Here is a 19,803-nt window from a genome sequence, read left to right on the forward strand (position 1 = left end):
AAGCAGCCAGTGAGCAAAACTGTGCAACTACAATAATAATAGGTCAATAAATAATGCTGAGAACATGAGTTATAGAGTCCTTGAATTTGAATTTAAATTCATAAGTTGTGGAAACATTTTGGTGTTGAAGCCAGTGGCATTAGGTCCCACACCCCCAGGTTTAGGAACAGTTATTACCATTCAGCCATCAGGCTCCTGAACTAGAGAGCATAAGGCTCTTGTACCTCCTTTCTGATAGCAGCACTGAGAATGGTTTATGGATTGGATGGTGGAGATCCTTGATGATGGGTAGCTATTGAAGTTAATATTCAAGCATCTTACAGATTTAGTTATTGCTTTCAACACTTGTAATATGTTGTAACAGAGTGATAAATAGCCCAGCAGAGTTTAACAAACATGAAATGTTCCACTTACCCGGTAAAATGAGTGATAATTAATTATTAAGATTTGCAACTAAACCTTTAAAAGTGCCAATAAACCACACCAGAAATGTATTCATTTTAACATACTGATTTACAGTGTGAGTGTGAAGTGCACAAGTTATATTCCTCACTTCTGAGCTTAAGTCATAGTAATAGGCAAGTTACTTTCAACGTAGTTGGTATACTGTATGGCTTAGTAAAATATCTGAACAATTATAAGGTAGTGTAATGCTTTAAAGCCCCAGCCACTCTGGCTTAATTCCACTACTTCCCTGCCCTTCACTTGCCCAATGGGAAGCTATTGCAGTGTAGGAGGAAATGCAATGCTACCAAGCGGACCAAGAAGTTTGTACATTCTCCCTGTGTGCTACGGATTCCTCCCATATTCCAAAATATATACAGATTAATTGGTCACATGGGTGTAATAGGGTGCTGTGGGCTCATGGGCTGGAAGGGCCAGTTACTGAGCTGTATCTCTTAAAAAAATAAAGAAATGTGTTCCTGCAGTGTACCTTCATATCACTTACATGTTTTTACCTCTTTACATAAAACACTGCAGAGCCTCTGAGGATAGTGGGATCTTCAAAGTACATTTATTATCAAAGTATGTATAATTATGTATAAATTATACAACCTTGAGATTCATCTCCTTACAGGCAGCCACAAAACAAGAAACCTGAAAGAGCTCATTTAAAAAAAACAACAAACACCAATGTGTAGAGAGGCAAAAAAAAACACAAATCGTGCAACCAGTAAAAGCCAGCACCTGCATTCAGAACAAAAGTGAGTCCATAGACACAAAGCCTTCTGACCAGAATGAGGTGAAAGACCAATCAATTTGTCTTTATGGCCATCATCATCATTATGTGTGATGTGGGCGATCATGGTCTTCCTAAGACCATGATTGGTCTTGGCAAAGTTTTCTACAGAAGTGCTTTGCCATTGCTTTCTTCTGGGCAGTGTTTTCAAGACAGGTGACCCCAGCCATTATCAATACTCTTCCGATATTGGCTGCCTGGTGTCAGTGGACGTAGAAACACCACTGTTGAGGACTTGAGTTATGTACCAACTTCTCCATACGACCATCCACCACCTGCTCTCATGGCTTCACTACACCCTGATCAGGGGGTGGGAAGGGCTAACCAGGTGCTACACCTTGCCCAAGGGTGACCTGCAGGCTAGCGGAGGAAAGGACCTCCTTTAGTAGAGACCCTCCACCCCTCCTTGTGGTACTGTGTTGACAAAGGAGTGTTATGGTTTGTTTGGAATGCCACTGGAATTAAGTACCATGACCTCAGATTTCCTATTATCCAATAATAATAAGATGGCATCTCCTAACTACTGCACCAGAGCAGTAGCTTGGGTTCACATTTCTTCGAAGTTCAAAGTAAATTTACTATCAAAGCACATACTACCCTGAGATTTATTTTCTTGTGGGCATTCATAATAGAACAAAGAAGTAGAACAACCAATGTGCACAAGAAGACAAACTGGGAGCATTCAATAAATAAATAAACAAATAAATTAATATATGGATAGATAAATACTGAGAATGTGAGTTTTAGAGTCCTTGAAAATGAATCCATAGTTTGTGGAATCACTGCTGAGTTGAGTGAAGATATCTGTCCTGGTTCAGGAGACTGATGGTTGGAGGGTAATTATTCCTGAACCAGGGGGCAGAGCAGGGTCAAGCAATGACAGAATGCGGAATGAAGTGTAACAGCTACCAAGAAAGTGCAGTGCAAGTAAATAGTAAAGTGCTTGGTCATTATGAGATACATAGGTTGTGGGGCCAAAATTTCATCTTATCATACTAGGAACTATAATATCAGGGTAGACACTGTCCCTGAGCCTGGTGGTACCTGCTTTCAGCTTTTTGTATTTTCTGTCCAATGTTCCCTCTACTTTTTTTAACTGCTGTGCGGACCAACCATTGCTCTGAGCAGGAAATTTTTACATGGACAAAAATTATTGTGCAGCCACACACCCGCACAGTTTAGAGGGAAGAATACTTTTGGCTAATAGAAAAGGGGAGAAGAGAGAATGTTTGGTGTGGGAGGTTTTTTCTTAATATACTGGCTGCTTTACTAAGACAGCAAGAAGTATAGACAGAGTCCGTAGAGGGGAATAACACACCCAAAATGCTGGAGGAACCACGGCGGCTCAGGCAGCATCTATGGAAAGTAATAAACAGTCGACATTTTGGCCTGATGTCTTTACCATATGGGAGAACAACGTAGAAGAATTTGGTAATAAAATCATCTTTAAAAATGGGAGTAGGTTTGTACATTTGCTTGTTCTGTTTCACTCCAGTAGACCACTTAGAGACAGTTTATGCAGTAAATTTGCACATAATTCTATGTCACTGGTGATAAATATAAATTTAAAAAAAGGCATCCATTAGTCTTGCGAGACCATGGATCCACGCCCGGAAAGTCATCACTCTCCAGGGCGTAGGCCTGGGCAAGGTTGTATGGAAGACCAGCAGTTGCCCATTCTGCAAGTCTCCCCTCTCCATGACACCAATGTTGTCCAAGGGAAGGGCATTAGGACCCATACAGCTTGGCACCAGTGTCATTGCAGAGCACTGTGTGATTAAGTACCTTGCTCAAGGACATAACACGTTCCCTCAGCTGGGGCTCGAACTCATGACTTTCAGGTAGCTAGTCCAATGCCTTAACGCACATACGTACATATATATATAAAATTATTGAATACATCCATGGAGACGGTACACTTCCACTGTGAAAACCATCAGCTGAGCAATTGGGCATTCACCTACTTGCAGACTGTAGGTGCATCACAACAAATTAGAAATCCAGAATTGACCTGGACTGAGTTAATACTGGTTGATACTGGACTCACTTTCAAAGAATCGTCACAGCTCATCTTCACAGTGTTATTTTTATTTGCACAGTTTGTCGTCTTTTGTACATTGGTTGTTTGTCAGTCTTAGTCTCTCTATAGTTTTTCATAAATCCTATTGTATTGCTTTTTTTCCTGTAAATGCCTGCAAGAAAATGGATCTCACTGAAATTTAGAAGAATGTGTGGGGGATCTCATTGAAACCTACTGAATGTTGAAAGGACTAGATAGGGTGGATGTGGGGAGGATGTTCCCTCTGGTGGGGGTGTCCAGAACTAGAGGGCACAGCCTCGAAACTGAGGGGTTAGAACAGAGATAAGGAGGAATTTTTTTTAGCCAGAGAGTAGGGAATCTGTGGAACGTTCTGCCACAGACAGCCGTGGAGGCCAAGTCGATGGGTATATTTAAGGTGGAAGTTGATAGTTTCCTAATCAGTCAGGGCATCAAAGGTTATGGCGAGAAGGTAGGTGTATGGGTTGGGTGGGATCCGGGATCAGCCATGATGGAATGCCATAGCAGAATCAATGGGCAAAATGGTCTAATTCTGCTGCTATGTCTTTTGGTCTTAAGGTAGTATATGGTAACAGATACTCACTGTGATAGTCCCATTTGAAGGTATATCAGAAACCTCTTGGTGGGCAAAGAAAGCACTTCAATGATAACATCAAAATCAGCCTGGAGAAATTCAACATTACATTTAAAAACTTGGAAGATATTGCACTCAATAGACACACCTGGAAGAAATCTGTTCAAGAGGGAGCTGCGCTCTATGAGAACGATCTCTTATGTGCTGCAGAGAACAAATGGTGTGTTGTGTACGTATTTCATATTTCAATTATATTTGAGTAATCTTGTACACATATATCATTTGATTATGCATTCTTGTTTAAATAATTAATTATGGGTTATATGTAAAAAACACGTTAATTGCATAAGTTATCATGCTACCATGTGATGCGTGTGAGCCTTGTTTAAAGTAAACACAAAGTTAACCCCACATTTTCAATTTGCCGTGTGCTTCTTTGAATTAATTTAATGTTTTGAAGTTACAAAACATTCACAGCAGCTGCAGAAGGAGAGATTGAATAACTGAAAGACCCAGCCACTAGCTATAGCTATCACTTACTCCTGCTCACATTGCACCAGAATCTGTAGATCTGCAGCCACCAATAGACAACCCATTAGGAGAATATCATACTTGATTTGAGTGATTACACTACCGTTATTAGTACTTTGATAATAAAAGTACTTTGAACTTTGAAGCATGATTGCCTAATTTGGTGTGTACATACTGAAACTAAATCAAAAAGATTATTAGATCAACCCCAGTGTACATTGGTGAAATAGCAAAATCTCTGATACTGAACTGGCAAATTCGTAACATTCCCAGCATAACCCACATGCCACAGAACAGAGAGGAGACTGTCTTGCTAAAGGAAAATTACCAGCTCTAAAGCATCGAAGACAAATCAACCAAAAACAAACCGTGGGACAAACCTTTACTGAATCAAATCATTAGGGATGGCTATCAGCTCCTGCTCTATTTGCTCCGAACAGAGCAGGGATACCTGACCATCTCCACTGGATCAGGCTCACATGAGGCTATGTCCTCTGAGGGCGTCGAGGATGCTACCTTAACTTGGAATACTTTCACTTTGGTCAAAACAAGTTGAAATCTTAGGAATGTGATAATGTGTGGAGCATAGCTGACAGCAAACTGATATAGTTAAAGAAAAGTTGGAAGATTCTGGGGACTGTATTGGAATTTCACTGGTTGAGGATAAAAAGTGTGGAGAGGTGTTTGATAGCAAGAGCAGCAATGACAATCTGTGTTAACATAGCATCTATTGTAATATAAAATATACAATACAATGGGGGCAAGATAGAAAAGGACTTAGCACAACCTTGTACAGTGGGGGCATTTGGGGTTCAATTCAAGCTGCTGTCTGTTAGGAGTTTGTACGTTCTCCCTGTGATCGTGTGGGTTTCCTCTGAGTGCTCGAATTTCTCCCACATTCTAAAGGTATACAGTACAGGTTAGGGTTAGTGAAGTGTGGACATGCCACACTGGTGCCACAAGTATGTTGGCACTTGCAGGCTGCCCTCAGCACATTTAATTATTTATTCAGCTCCTGGTCTTCGAGTCACGCTGCCCCAGCAACCCCCCGGTTTAACACCAACCTAATCACGGGACATTTTACAATGACCAGTTAACCTACCTGGCTTGTCTTTGGACTGCGGGGGGGAAACCGGAGCACCTGGGGCAACTTGCACATTCCATAGGGATTCGTCACAGAACAGCGCCAGAACTCTGGACTCCAGAACGGCCCCAGTTGTAATAGCGCCACGCTAACCACGGCACTACCATGACGCCCAATTGTGAAATGTGTCCAAGAAAGCTTGTTTGAGCAATATATAGAAGGACCTCCTCCTAGGGGATGAGATAGGGCAAGTGGCAGAAGTGATGGTTGATGAGCATTTTGGTCCGGTGACCATTATTCTATTAATCTCAAAATAGCTATGAAGAAGGATACGATTGGTTCACAGGAAAGGGTTCTGAAATGGAGTAGGACAATTTTTTGAAGCCATTTGGTAGGATCTTACAGTGGATGATTGGCTGAGATTGTTGGCAGGAAAAGGAGCATCTGCCTAGTAAGGAGCTTTTAATTCTGGTCCAAGACTTTCCTGTTTCTCTTCTTTCAGTTAGTCCTGACAAAGAGTCTTGGCCCGAAACGTCGACTGTACCTCTTTCTAGAGATACTGCCTGGCCTGCTGCGTTCACCAGCAACTTTTATGCGTGTCACTTGAAATTCCAGCATCTGCAGATTTCCTCGTGTTTGCATTGTCAAGAGTAGGGAACTCTGGTTGCTGAGAGATATTGAATCTCTGGTTTAAAAACAAAGAGGAAGGTGTATAGTATGCATATGCAACTGTGGATCATGATTATCTTCATGAAAGAATATTGAAAGGCTCATATAGAGTGGAAGTGCAGAAGATGTTTCCAGTAGTGGGGGAGTCTAGGACAGCCTCAGAATAGAAGAATATCCCTTCAGAACAGAGATGTGGAGGAATGCTTCAGTCAGTGGGTGGTGAATCTATGGAATTCATTGCCACAGTTGGCTTTGGAAGCCAAGTCATTGGGTATATTTAACGTGAAAGTTCATAGGGTCTTGATAAGTAAAGTGTCAAAGGTTGCAGGGAGGAGACAGGAGATGGAAAATAAATCAGTCACGATTGAATGGCACAGCAGACTCAATGGACTGAATGGCTTACTTCAGCTTCTATGCTTTATGGTCTACAAGAAGTGTAGGAATAAAGGCCAGTGTCTAGAGGTTGCCACAATGGGCAGAGTTGAGACTCCTGTCAATTGTAATTTACACAAATGATTTGGTTGTGCCTATACAAAGCATTTTTAGTAAGTTTGTGGATGATACTAAAACAGTGTGGTGAGAATGTGGAACGAGCTGCCAGTGGAAGCGGTGGGTGTGGGTTCAATTTCAACAGTCAAGAGAAAATTGTAGAGGTACCTGGATGGGAGGAGTATGGAGCGCTATGATTTGGGTGCGGGTCGGTGAGACGAGGCAGATTAATAGTTCCTGATGGACTAGATGGGCTGAAGGGCCTGCTTCTGTGCTGTAGTGTTCTATGACTCTAATAGGTGGTGATGTAGATAGTGTAGAACGGTATGAACATTTTCGGGGAGGGAGCTTCATCAAAGTTCGAAGCCAATTCATTTTCAAAGTACATATATGTTAACATATACTACCTTAAGATTCTTTTTCTTGTAGGCATTCACAGGTAAAAAAAGATATTCAATAGAATTCATGAAAACCATACATAAATAGACAAAGAATGATAAACTACAGATGTGCAAAAGAAAACAAACAGCAAATAAAAAAGTAATACTGAGAACAACACGAGTTGTAAAGAGTCCTTGAAAGTGAGTCTGAGGTTGTAGAATCAGTTTGGAGTGGTGGTGAGTGAAGTTAACCATGGCAGTTCAGAACCTGATAGATGAAGGTTAATAACTGCTCCTGAACCTGGTGCTGCATAACAACAAATTTCATGACATATGCCAATGATATTAAACCCGATTCTGGCTCTGGTGTGGGACCTAAGGCTTCTGTACCTCCTGATGGTAGTAGCAAGAAGAGGGCATGGCCTAGACGGTGAGGGTTTTTGATAACAGATGGAGGTGGAGCATATTAGAGAAGTAGAAAGGGACTTTCGAGATTAGAGAATTCAGGATAGGGAGAACTAACAGGAATTGGAAAGGATGCAAGTTAGGGCAAAGGCAGCAGGCATTTGGGTGTCCTCAAATTTGATTGAGAGAAGGGGCTAAACTGTCTTGAAGTGTAGTGGCATATTTGGTTGTGGAGGTGTCACCTGTGCGAATCAGGGTTTCTTCCACAGTTTCCCAACGATGAAAGATCTCATGTTTCTGGAAGATGCAATGTGAGAAAGCAACTGAGAGAAGAAGGGATGAATTAAATCTAGAGATTTAGACTAAGTATGTAGTTAAAAGAGTTATCTGTTTTCAGATTAGGTATTAACAACACAAATTCTGATTTTTAAAAAATGGTTTGATAAGACATAGGAGCAGAATTAGGCCATTCGGCCTGCTAAGTCTGTTCAACCATTCTATCGTGGCTGATTTATTATCCCTCTCAACACTGTTCTCCTGCTTTCTCCCCATAACCTATGACATCCTTACTAATCAAGAACCTATCAACCTCTGCTTTAAATATACCCAGTGACTGGGCCTCCACAGTCATCTGTGGCAATGAATTCCACAGATTTACCACCCTCTGGCCAAAGAAACTATATTTGATGATAGCAGTCAGATTAGTGCAGTACTTTGTTTAGATTATGTAAACTGCACAAATAAACCTGTGCCGGAGAGTTTTTAAAGTGTTACACTGTTACATTGGGTCAGTCCCACTCTCGATCTCAGAATTTCACGTCCATTCGTACAAGTAGTCATCACAATTAGAGTCTTCCCTTGTTGTAGGTGAACCATGGCTTCGTCTGTGCCTTGTCACGCCCTTTGTCCTCTGAAACATTGCAGAACTGCTTTCCTGGCTGTTGGATCTCACAGTAGATCTCATCTGCCATGTACGTCGGAGCTGATTATACATGCAAGGACAGACATGTCCCTATCTCACTGGGGTATGAGGCCCACCAGCTCCCCTTACCTGGTGTAGCCCACCTGTCGAAGCAGTTACCAGGTGTGGCCGCTGTCACATGCAAATGGGGCCACAGGTGAGAGCTGAGTGTCCGGAGAGAACCACAGATGAATGAATTGTCCCAGAATGGACTTCGCTTGATATGGAAACACCAATGCCCAGGAGTGGAGAAGTACAAAGGCAGTGGATACAACACAGTCCATCAGAGGAAAAGCCCTCCCTACCATTGAACGTACAAGGAGCATTGCCACAGGAAAGCACCCATCATTAAGGACCCCTACCATCCAGGCCAAGCATTCTTCTCACTGCTGCCATAAGGAAGGAACTACATAAACCTTAGATCCCACACTACCAGGTTCAAGAACAATTGCTACCCTTTAATCATCAGGCTCTTGAACCAGCATGGATAACTTAACTCACCTCAATGCTGAAATGATTCCACAACTTAAGGACTCACTTGCAAGGACTCAGAATTGGGTTGGATATCACTAGCATATGTCATGAAGTTTGTTGTTTTGCGGTAGCAGTACATTGCAATACATAATAATAAAAAGTCTACAAATTACAATAAGAAATATATTTAAAAAAATTAAGTAAGCAGTGCAAAAAAACAAAAAAAAAGCATTGATGTAATGTACATGGGCTCATTGTCCATTCAGAAATCTGATGGTGGAGGGGAAGAAGCTGTTCCTAAAATTTGGAGTGTGTATCTTCAGGCCCCTGTCCCTCCTCCTCGATGGTAGCAATGAGAAGAGGGCACATCCTGGGTGATGGGAGTCCTTAATGATGGATGATGCCTTTGTGAGCCATCGCCTTTTGAAGGCATTTTGTATGCTGGGGAGGCTGGCGCCCGTGAATGAGCTGGCTGAGTTAGCAACCCTCTGCGGCTTCTTTTCCAATCCTGTGCAGTCGCCCTACCAGATGATGAGGATGCAACCAGTTAGAATGCTCTCCATGGTACGTCTGTGGTCTTTGGTGACATACCAAGTCTCACCAAACTCCTAATGAAATATAGCTACTGGCACATCTTCTTTGTAATTGCATCAATATGTTGGGCCCAGGATAGATCTTCGGAGATGTTGACACCCGGAAATTTGAAACTGCTCATCCTTTCCACTGCCGATCCCTTGATGAGAACTGGTGGGCATTCCTTTGACTTCCCCTTTCTGAAGTCCACAATCAATTTCTACAGCTCTCGTCCTCAGTATTATTTATTTATTATTTATATTTTTGTATTTGCACATTAGTTGCTTGTCAGTCTTCACTTGTATGCAGCTTTTCACTGATTCTATTGTATTTCTTTGTTAAGAATGAGGAAGATGAATCTCAGGGTTGTATATGGTGACATACAAATACTTTGATAATAACTTTGCCTTCAAGTTTTGAACTTTAGTATGTGTGTGTTTGTGTATATACAGTAGATATTTTATTTAATTTATTGAGATACAGTGCAGATAGACCTTTCCGACCCTTCCAGCTGTGCTACCCAGCAGCCCCTGATTTAACCCTAGCCAATCACGGGACAGCTTACAATGACCAATTAACCTAAAAACCGGTACACCTTTGGACTGTGAGAGGAAACCGAGGCACCTGGAGAAAATCCCCACATTCCATACGGACTCCTTACAGATGACGTCGGAATTGAATTTGTATAATCAGAAATTAATTATTGATCTCAGATGTAATAGTGTCACGCCAGTCACTATGCTACCGTCTATATTTATATACACAGGTTTGTGAGGCTTCTTTTGGGGTCAGAGTTGACCACGGATGTTGTGTTCTAGCTGTCTAAATTCTCAAGCCTGGGCAGTACGACGTGGAGAGCAAGCTGTTGCCTAGACAGCAAGCTCCCCCTCTCCATGCATCTGATGAACCCAAAGCAACATCAGGGACTGATACAGTTTGGTACCAGCAGCGTCGCACGAGTTTCCAGTCAGCGTTGAACTCAATGTAGGACAGACTTGGGGACTCCAGCTCTGGATTTTTCACTCAGGATTTACCTCCAAAACCTTCCTCGTGAGTGGGTATAGCCACAAGGCAGCGGAGGTTCGGGATCAGAGGTCTTCTTCTCCTAGGTGAGCTGACAGCCACGGCTGAAGAGCCCCAAATGCCTGAAGCAACTGATTTTAAGGCGCCAGTAGCCGGTCTTGCCCATTCTCCTGTCATTAGAGATAGTTTTGCCATGCTTAGCAGCTAAGCCATACATGAAGGCTAGGAACTCGACTTGGTTGTCAGAGGCTGTTGCGACACATGCCATCGGGTGAATTTGATAGGTAGTTGGAACTTATCCCCATTACCACCCCACGGCTATAACAACCTCAACGTGTTTAATGTGTATGTTTAATCATACTTTTAATTCTCACACTACTACTACATCGACTCAGGCCTAGGAGGCCGGAGTCAGGTACGATGACAGACTCTCCACTTCTCCCTCTCCCTTATCAGTGTGTTCAGTTCACCTACATTAGCCGCGCCGCTGACTTCTAGGAGCGTGTTGACCATCATCTTGGGAGGGCGCCCAGGGTTCATCCTCCCATGCTTGGGCTCCCATATGATGACTAGGCTGGCAGGTAGCTCGGGGTGGCGTAGACAGTGCCCCGCTAGTTGCAGTCTTCTCGCCTCGATTTTAGTGGAGAGCATCAGTGGGTCATTATAGAGCTCAGCATTCATCATGTGCTGCTGCCAACTCACGTCAGGAGCCATCCGGAGCATTCGTGTACAATTCTCACAATCACCTGATAAATATACTTCTTAGCCTAAGGCACACTATGCGAGATACGGAAAAATCTCAAACAAGAGAGAATCTGCAAAGGCTGGAAATCCAAGCAACACATACAAAATGCTGGAGGAACTTTACTTCTTTCCATAGATGCTGAGTTCCTTGAACATTTTCTGTGTGCTACACAAAAATCTATTAGCTACTGAAAGGTAAAGAGGAGGAGATGGCTCGGGTTCTTTCAGCTGCAAACATACAACTGAATGTATATCAAGTTTATGGGTGCAATACTAAACATAGAAATATTGTAAGTGAATACCTTAAAACAACTTTGAAGAGTTGTCATCTCAGATTTTCAGTTTACTGCAGGGCAAATACAATAAATGGCAAATGGAAAGCTCTTTGATCAATAGTTAATTTCTGATTATATAGATTAAACATTACAGCAGGCTGAGAGATAAGATACTGTGTAGATACTAGCGAATAGCTCTGGTTTGTAAATATTTGAGAGTATTTCTTTGTTCAATTCATTCTTTAATCAGTGAAGAGCCATTCATGCTCTGTTCCTTTGAAATGTAACCAAACAGTGAAAACTTCACATAGTTTAGAGAAGTCCCCCTAAAAACAGTGAAATTCCTTTACAACGCACAAAATGCTGGAGGAACTCAGCAAGTCAGGGAACATATTTGAAGGGGAATAAACAGCTGATGTTTTGGGCTGAGACCCTTCATCAGGAGGGTAACTTATTCCCCTCCATAGATGCTGCCTGACCTGCTGAGTCTCTCCAGTATTATGTGTTGCTCTTGATTTCCAGCATCTGCAAAATTGCCTGTGTTTAAGATTCCTTGACAATTCTTGAAAGTCTCTAGTCAGGTTCCATCTATGTAGTTACCGTTACTTTTGGACCAAGTAAATCAAAATGTTCAAAATGTTTATGCAAAATTTAGAAGTTCCAGGTGATAAAGAAATCCAGGGGTGGTGATAGATGCTGATACATTAATGGCATTTAAGAAACTCTTAAATAGGCACTTGAATGATTAAAAAATATGGAGGGCTTTGTAGGAGGGAAGTGCTAGATTGATCTTAGAGTAAGTTCAAAGGTCGACCAACACTGTGGGCTGAAGAGCCTATAGTGTCCTATTATTTTCTATGTTCCCTGAATGTCAAACCCGAGGAGGAACACACTGAGAAAGACATGTTTGCAACAAAACCCAGAAGAATTTTTTGAGACTGAAGGGTTTGCAGCCACTCCGGTGAATGATATCTGTAATCTATCAAGTAGGGTGCCGTGCACAATTCTGATTTGATGGAGACAGACGTGGGAGAATGGAGGAACATCTGGAGAAACTTCTGAAATGCCTTTTTCACTGCCGCTGTTACTGTGTGATCCAGAATCTCCGGAGGGGAAGGCCCCGAATCCTCAGCTTTGCTTGTTGCTTGGCGGCCGGGACGGGGTCGAAGCGCTTGGCAGAGATGGTGCTCGGTGCTTGGTGTCGGAGGACTGGTCAGGGGCTCGAAGTTTTCGGATGGACTCAGAGTCGGCTGTGGTCAGGTGCTTCCAATGCATCAACAGTTGTCGGTGCCTGGTGGTTTATGGCAGAGAGAGTTTCTCCCTTCTGCCCCCTGCTATTGGGGACTATCGGGAGTCGATCGGAACTTTGAGACTTTTTTTTTACCGTGCCCATGCTCTGCTCTTTATCAAATTATGGTATTGCTTTGCACTGCTGTAACTATATGTTATAATTATGTGGTTCTGTCAGTGTTAGTCTTTGGTTTGTCTTTTTTTTTGTGATATCACTCTGGAGGAACATTGTATCATTTCTTAATGCATGCATTTCTAAATGACAATAAATGAGTGTCCTCATAACCTAATCTAATCCAGCTCTGGAGGTTGAGTACGAAACAGTACGACTGAGAGTACTGCACAATTGGATACATTGTCTGTCAAACTAGTGGCGATCCCAGACTTTTCTTGAGATTTTGATTACATGAAGGGAGATGAAATAGCAATCCTGTGCGGAACAGGCCCTTATGGACCACCCAGCACCCCCCCTATTTGACCCTAGCTTCATCACAGGACAATTTACCACGAGCAAGTAGTCTACTAATTGGTACGTCTTTGGACTGTGGGAGGAAACCGGAGCACCCGGAGGAAATCCATTGACATTTAAAATAGATTTAAAAAAAACATTTTCAATAAACAATCGAATGGATCAAAAAGCATTGCAGAATTAGTAAGGGGGTCAAAGGTTATGGGGAGAAGGCAAGAGAATGAGGTTGAGAAGAAAATTAAATCAGCCATGATGGAATGGTGGAACTGACTCAATGGGCTAAATGCCCAATTCTGTTCTTCTGTCTTACGATTTTATTTGAGATAAGTGAGTATGCATTTGCTGGTGAGTTTAGCAGATGAAATACTCTCTCAGGGGAAAAGGGGATGGGGAATGGTGAAGTGGGGGGGGGGGGCTTTACCAGATGGTCAAGAAATCAATGTTTGTTCCATCAGGTTGGAGGCTATCCAAACAGAATATAAGGTGTTGTTTCTCCAACCTGATAGTGGCCTCATTGTGACAGTAGGGGAGGCCATGGATTGACATATCCGAGTGGGACCATTCCCCATTCCCTTTTGCCTCTCTCATCTTATCTCCTTGCCCACCCATCGCCTCCCTCTGGTGCTCCTCCCCACTTTTCTTTCTTCCATGGCCATCTATCCTCACCTATCAGATTCCCCGTTCTCCAGCCCTATATCTCCTTCACCAATTTATTTCCCAGCTCTTTTCTTCATCCCTCCCCCTTCAGGTTTCACCTGTCACCTTGTGTTTCTCTCTCCCCTCTCCCCACCTTTTAACTCTACTCCTCAGCTTATTTCTCCAGTCCTGCCGAAGGGTCTCGGCCCGAAACGTCGACTGTACTCTTTTCCATAGATGCTGCCTGCCCTGCTGAGTTCCTCCAGCATTTTGTGTGTGTTCCATGATGTTTTTCATGGACTTAATAAGCAAAGGGGATTTATGACTCTTGTTGACTCTATTGTACATCCTTCTTCTAAGACTAGGAAATATAATTATATTTGAAAGTACAGTATTTATGATATCAGCATATTATTCTGCACAGTCATCCTAGTGTTATCATCTTCAGTTCAATCTATCACCCACACTTACAAGAGTCCAGGCATGATCTCCAGACAGCCATGTCATGGGCAAAGTGGCAATTCCGGATCAAACTTGAATCACTGAAGGATACTCAACAGCTTGGCAGGGCTTGGACAATATTACCTCTTACAATGTGAAAACAAGCAGCAGAGGTGGCAACAAGGCTTCACTCCCCGATGAGCTCAATGCCTTCTATGCTTGCTTTGACTGTCAACCCCCATCATTGCAAAGTGCTTTGAGAGACTGGTTCTATCACATCTGAAATCCTATCTGCCCACTACCCTGGACCCCCATCAATTTGCCTATCTCACCAACAGGTCAACAAAGGACGCCATCTCCACTGCACTTCACTCTGCCCTGACCCACCTGGACAGCCCCAACTCTTACATCAGAATGCTGTTCATTGACTTTAGTTTGGCATTCGATACTGTGATCCCCTCCAAGCTGATCGCCAAACTTCGCCAGCTTGGTACCAGTGTATCCCTCTGCAATTGGACCTTGGACTTTCTGACTAACAGACCCCAATCAGTTAAGATAGACAAACTCTCCTCCTCCACTCTCACCCTGAACACCGGCGTGCCTCAAGGTTGTGTGCTGAGCCCTCTTCTGTACTCCCTTTTCACCTATGACTGCGTTCCTATACGTGGTTCTAACTCCATAATCAAGTTCACAGACGACACCATGGTGGTTGGCCTGATCAGAAGGGATGACGAGACAGCCTACAGGGACGAGGTTCAGCACCTGGCCGCATGGTGTGCTGACAACAACCTGGCCCTCAACACCCAGAAGACCAAGGAGATCATTGTGGACTTCAGACATGCTAGGAACCACACTCACATCCCCATCTACATCAACGGAGCTGTAGTGGAGCGTGTATCAAGCTTCAAATTCCTTGGTGTCCACATTTCTGAGGACTTCACCTGGTCCCTGAACTCCTCCAACCTGATCAAAAAGGTGCAACAGCGCCTGCATTTCCTGCGGAGCATCAAGAAAGCTCACCTCTGTCCCAAGATACTGACGGACTTTTACCGCTGTACCATTGAGAGCATACTCACCAACTGCATCTCAGTGTGGTATGGCAATTGTCCCGTATCAGGCTGCAAAGCACTCCAGTGTGTGGTGAAAACTGCCCAGCGGATTATCGGCACCTAATTGCCCACCATTGAGAACATCTACCATAAACGCTGCCTGGGCAGGGCGAAAAGCATTATCAAGGATGCATCTCACCCTAACCGTAGACCTTTTACTCTCTTCCCATCCGGTAGGCGCTACGGGAGCCTCCGCTCCCGCACCAGCAGGCACAGGAAGAGCTTCTTCCCTGAGGCTGTGACCCTGCTGAACCTCTCATCACAGCTCTAAGCAGTATTGCACCCATATTGTACTGTCTCAGTACTTCTATATTTGTGTGCTGTAGCACTTAATTTTTATTCGCAGTTATTTTGTAAATAACACTATTCTTTGCATTTCTGCTCAGATGCTAACTGCATTTCATTGGCTTTGTATCTGTACTCGGCACAATGACAGTAAAGTTAAATCTAATCTAATCTAAAGCATGGAGGAGCCTTCACAAACTCCCTCAGCCCCAGGTGACCCTGTGATTTCAGTTTCTGAGGCCAATGTGTGAGCAGCTTCAGCAGTCTGAACCCACAGAAAGTATCTGGCCCAGGTGGGGTACCTGGCTAAGTACTAAATACCTATGTTGATCAACTGGCTGGAATGTTCATTGATGTCTTTAGCCTCTTGCTTTGGCAGTCTGAGGTACCCACCTGCTTCAAGAAACTTCAATTATACTGGTGCCCAAGAAGAATATGGTAACCTGCTTCAATGACTATCATCCAGTGGCACTTGCATCCACTGTGATGAAACCTTTTGGGAGGTTGGTCACGAAACACAGCAACTCCTGCCTAAAAAGTGACTTCGAAATGCTCCAAGTTGCCTACCGTCATAACAGGTCCACAGCAGATGCCACCTCACTGGCTCTTCACTCAACCCTGGAACATCTGGGCAACTAAGATGCATAGATCAGGATGCTCTCAAAACTAAACAATAAGCTTCAAGACTTTGAAAGCGCAAACATGAGAAAATCTGCAGATGCTGGAAAGTCAAGCAACGCACACAAAATGCTGGTGGAACGCAGCAGGTCAGGCAGCGTCTATAGGGAGAGGTATAGGCTTTGGCCTCATTACCTCCTTGCGCAATTGGATCATTGATTTCCTCACTTGCAGACCCTAGTCAGTTCAGATTGGCAACAACGTCTCATCCCCGATCTCAGTCAGTGCAAGGCTACGTGCCTAGCCCCCTCCTCCACTCGCTATACCCTTGTGACTGTGAGGCGAAGGACAGCTCCAGTGCCTTACTTACAGTAAGTTTGCTGATGAGACAAACGGCCAAATCAAAGTTAGTGACTGACCAGCATATAATCTGGCTGAGTGATGCCACAACAACAACCTCTCTCTCAATGTCAGCAAGACTAATGACAGGCTCTTGAACCAGTGGGGATAACTTCACTCGAGTTCACTTGCCCCATCACTGGACTCATCTCACAGTCTATGGATTCAATTTCAAGGTCTCTTCATCTCATATTCCCAATATTTATTGCTTATTTATTTATTATTATTATTATTATTTCCTTTTTTTGTATTTGCACATTGGTTGGTTGCCTGCCCTGTTGGGTGTGGTGTTTCACTGATTCTATTATGGTTCTTGGATTTACTGAGGACGCCCAGAGGAAAACAAATCTCAGGGTTGCATATGGTGACATATATGAACTTTGACAATAAATTTACTCTGAACTTTGAACAATGAACCTCATTTGAGCTTTACTAGATCTATTACTTATAAGGATCAATGGCAGTATCATGAGAATGGTCTCAAAAGCTCAATTTTTTGTCATTATACCCTTTTACACAACCGTAAGCTTCTATCCCACTCACTGTTGAGCTCGAAAAGTCTGATACTGAGGAATAGAAGGTCAGCTTCTACCTGCTGTTATCAGGTTCTTGAATGGACCTCTTTTACAATCTACAATCTCACAATCTTGTACTTTATTATTTACCTGCACTGCACTATTTCAGTAGCTTTTTCCCTTTATTCTGCATTGTTATTGTTTTACCTTGTTCTACCTCAATGCACGGTGTAATGATCTGATCTGTATGAACAGTGTGCAAGACAAGGTTTTTCACTGTATGTCGGTACATTTGACAGTAATAAGCCAATACTAACGCCATAAGCTGCTCAGACTCAAATATTATGCGGGTATCATCCCTTAACTGATATGGAAATGTTATTTGAAGTTGTTCCTATGGTATCAGTTTGCTCAGTGGTACAAACAAGAGTTGTCTTTTGCTCTTATCTTGCTGTTAGATAACAATTTGTCTGCCGATCATTGGGAAAGATTTATCAACAACCAGCTGACCTTTGCAGATTAGAGGAAGTTAGAGAGATGAGCACAGCTTCTACTACGTAATTTTAAAAAGTTGTACAACCCTTTAAATTAGGTGAAGAAAATTGCATTTTAGATTGTACATTCCTGAACTTTAGGAAGAACCCAAACCGATGGCATGAATGTCGACTTCTCCTCTGGTTAAAAAAAATTCCCTCCTCCACTCACAAGACCCGAAGACCATTAAGAGCAAAATTAGGTAATTTTGTCCATTGAACTGCCTGCTATTTCATCATGGCTGATCCAATTTTCCTCTCAGCCCCAATCTTCTGCCTTCTCCCTGTATCCCTTCATGCCCAGACCAATCAAGAATCTATCAACCTCTGCCTTAAATATACATAAAGACTTGGCCTCCACAGCTGCCTGTGGGAACAAACTCCACAGATTCACCTCGCTCTGGCTATGGAACTTCCTCTCCACATTTCTATTCTAAAAGGACACATTGCATTTAGTGTAATCTGCAAAATTGCTGCTTTATGGATGTATGGTAGGATCTTGGGCTTAAAGTCCACAGGTCCCTGACAGTGGCTGCACAAGTTGACAGGGTAGTAAAGAGTGTGCTTGTCGAGCACACTTGCTCCATCCAAGCGTTTTCCACTGAGGTTGAAAGAGACTAGAAGTAGAGGTCATAGGTTAAGGGTGAAAAAATAAATATTTAAGGGGATACTTCTTCACTCAGGAGGTGGTGAGGGTGAGGAATGAGCCGCCAGTGGAAGTGGCGGATGCAGGTTTGACGGCAACGTTTAAGAGAAGTTTGGGAAAGTACACGAGTGGGAGAGGTATTGTGGGCCGGAACCCTTCGTCAGGACTCAACGTCCTGAGAGGTAATAGGTTGGAAAAGGCTAAGGGCTGAAGAAATAGGAACCTGATAGGAGAGGAGAGTGGACCGTGGGAGAAAGGGAAGCAGGAGGGGCACCAGGGGGAGTCCTGACGAAGGGTTCCGGCCCAAAACGTTGACTGATCATTTCCATGGATGCTGCTCGACCTGCTGAGTTCCTCCAGCGTGTTGTGAGTGTTGCTTTCATTAATTCTATTGTCTTTCTTGTATTTACTGTGATTGCCCTCAGGAAAATGAATCTCACGGTTGGATATGGCGACATATATGCACTTTGATAATAAGCTTGCTTTGAACTTTGAACATCAGCCTCCACTCCATCATCAATTCTGTCTGTTGCCTCTTTAAGATGTATCACCAAATAAGTTAGGCGCGATATGTATGCTTTTAACAAATCTACTCTCGGTTTCTCTGATCAGTTGGCTAAGTGACTGCTTGTGCCATCCCAGATTATTGTTCCTGGAACTCTCCCACTTCTGTTTCACTGGGTTTATATGTTGGCCCTGTTTTGAACAGGGGTGCTATATTCTTGCCCTTTGGCCCATGATATTGTGCTGAACTAATTGAATGTCTAATGTCACAGGGATGATATAAAAATGCAGCTCTATGTAGAAGGGAAGGGCTAGATTGATCTTAAGAGTAGTTTAAAAGTTTGCCACAATGTTGTGGGCCGAAGGACCTGTACTGTGCTGTAATGTTCTATGTTCTAAATTAATCTCTTTTGCCTAAATAATGTCCTTATCCCTCCAGTTTCTTCACACTCATGTGCCTCTCAGAGAGCTCCTTAAACGCCCCTGTCATATTTGCCTCTAGTATCGCCAATGGAAGCATAGTCCAGCCACCCACCACTCTGTCCTTTGAGCTATAAACACAAGAGATTCTGCAGATGCTGGAAATGCAGTAACGCATACAAAATGCTGGAGGAACTCAACAGGTCAGGCAGCATATGTGGTGATAAATAAACAGTTGGGCATTTCGGGCCGAGACCCTTCATCAGGACTGGAAACGAAGAGGAAAGAAGCCTGAATAAGAAGGTGGCGGGGGCGGGGGGGGGGTGGGGTGAGTGGAAGGAGCACTAGTTAGAAGGTGATAGGTGAAGCCTGGTGGCTGGGTGAGTGGGGATGTAAGTAGGAAGCTGAAAGGTAATAGGTGGAAAAGGCAAAGGGCTGAAGAAATAGGAACCTGATA

This window comes from Mobula hypostoma, chromosome 7 (genome assembly GCF_963921235.1).
Source record: "Mobula hypostoma chromosome 7, sMobHyp1.1, whole genome shotgun sequence".
In the NCBI taxonomy this organism is placed as follows: Eukaryota; Metazoa; Chordata; class Chondrichthyes; order Myliobatiformes; family Myliobatidae; genus Mobula; species Mobula hypostoma.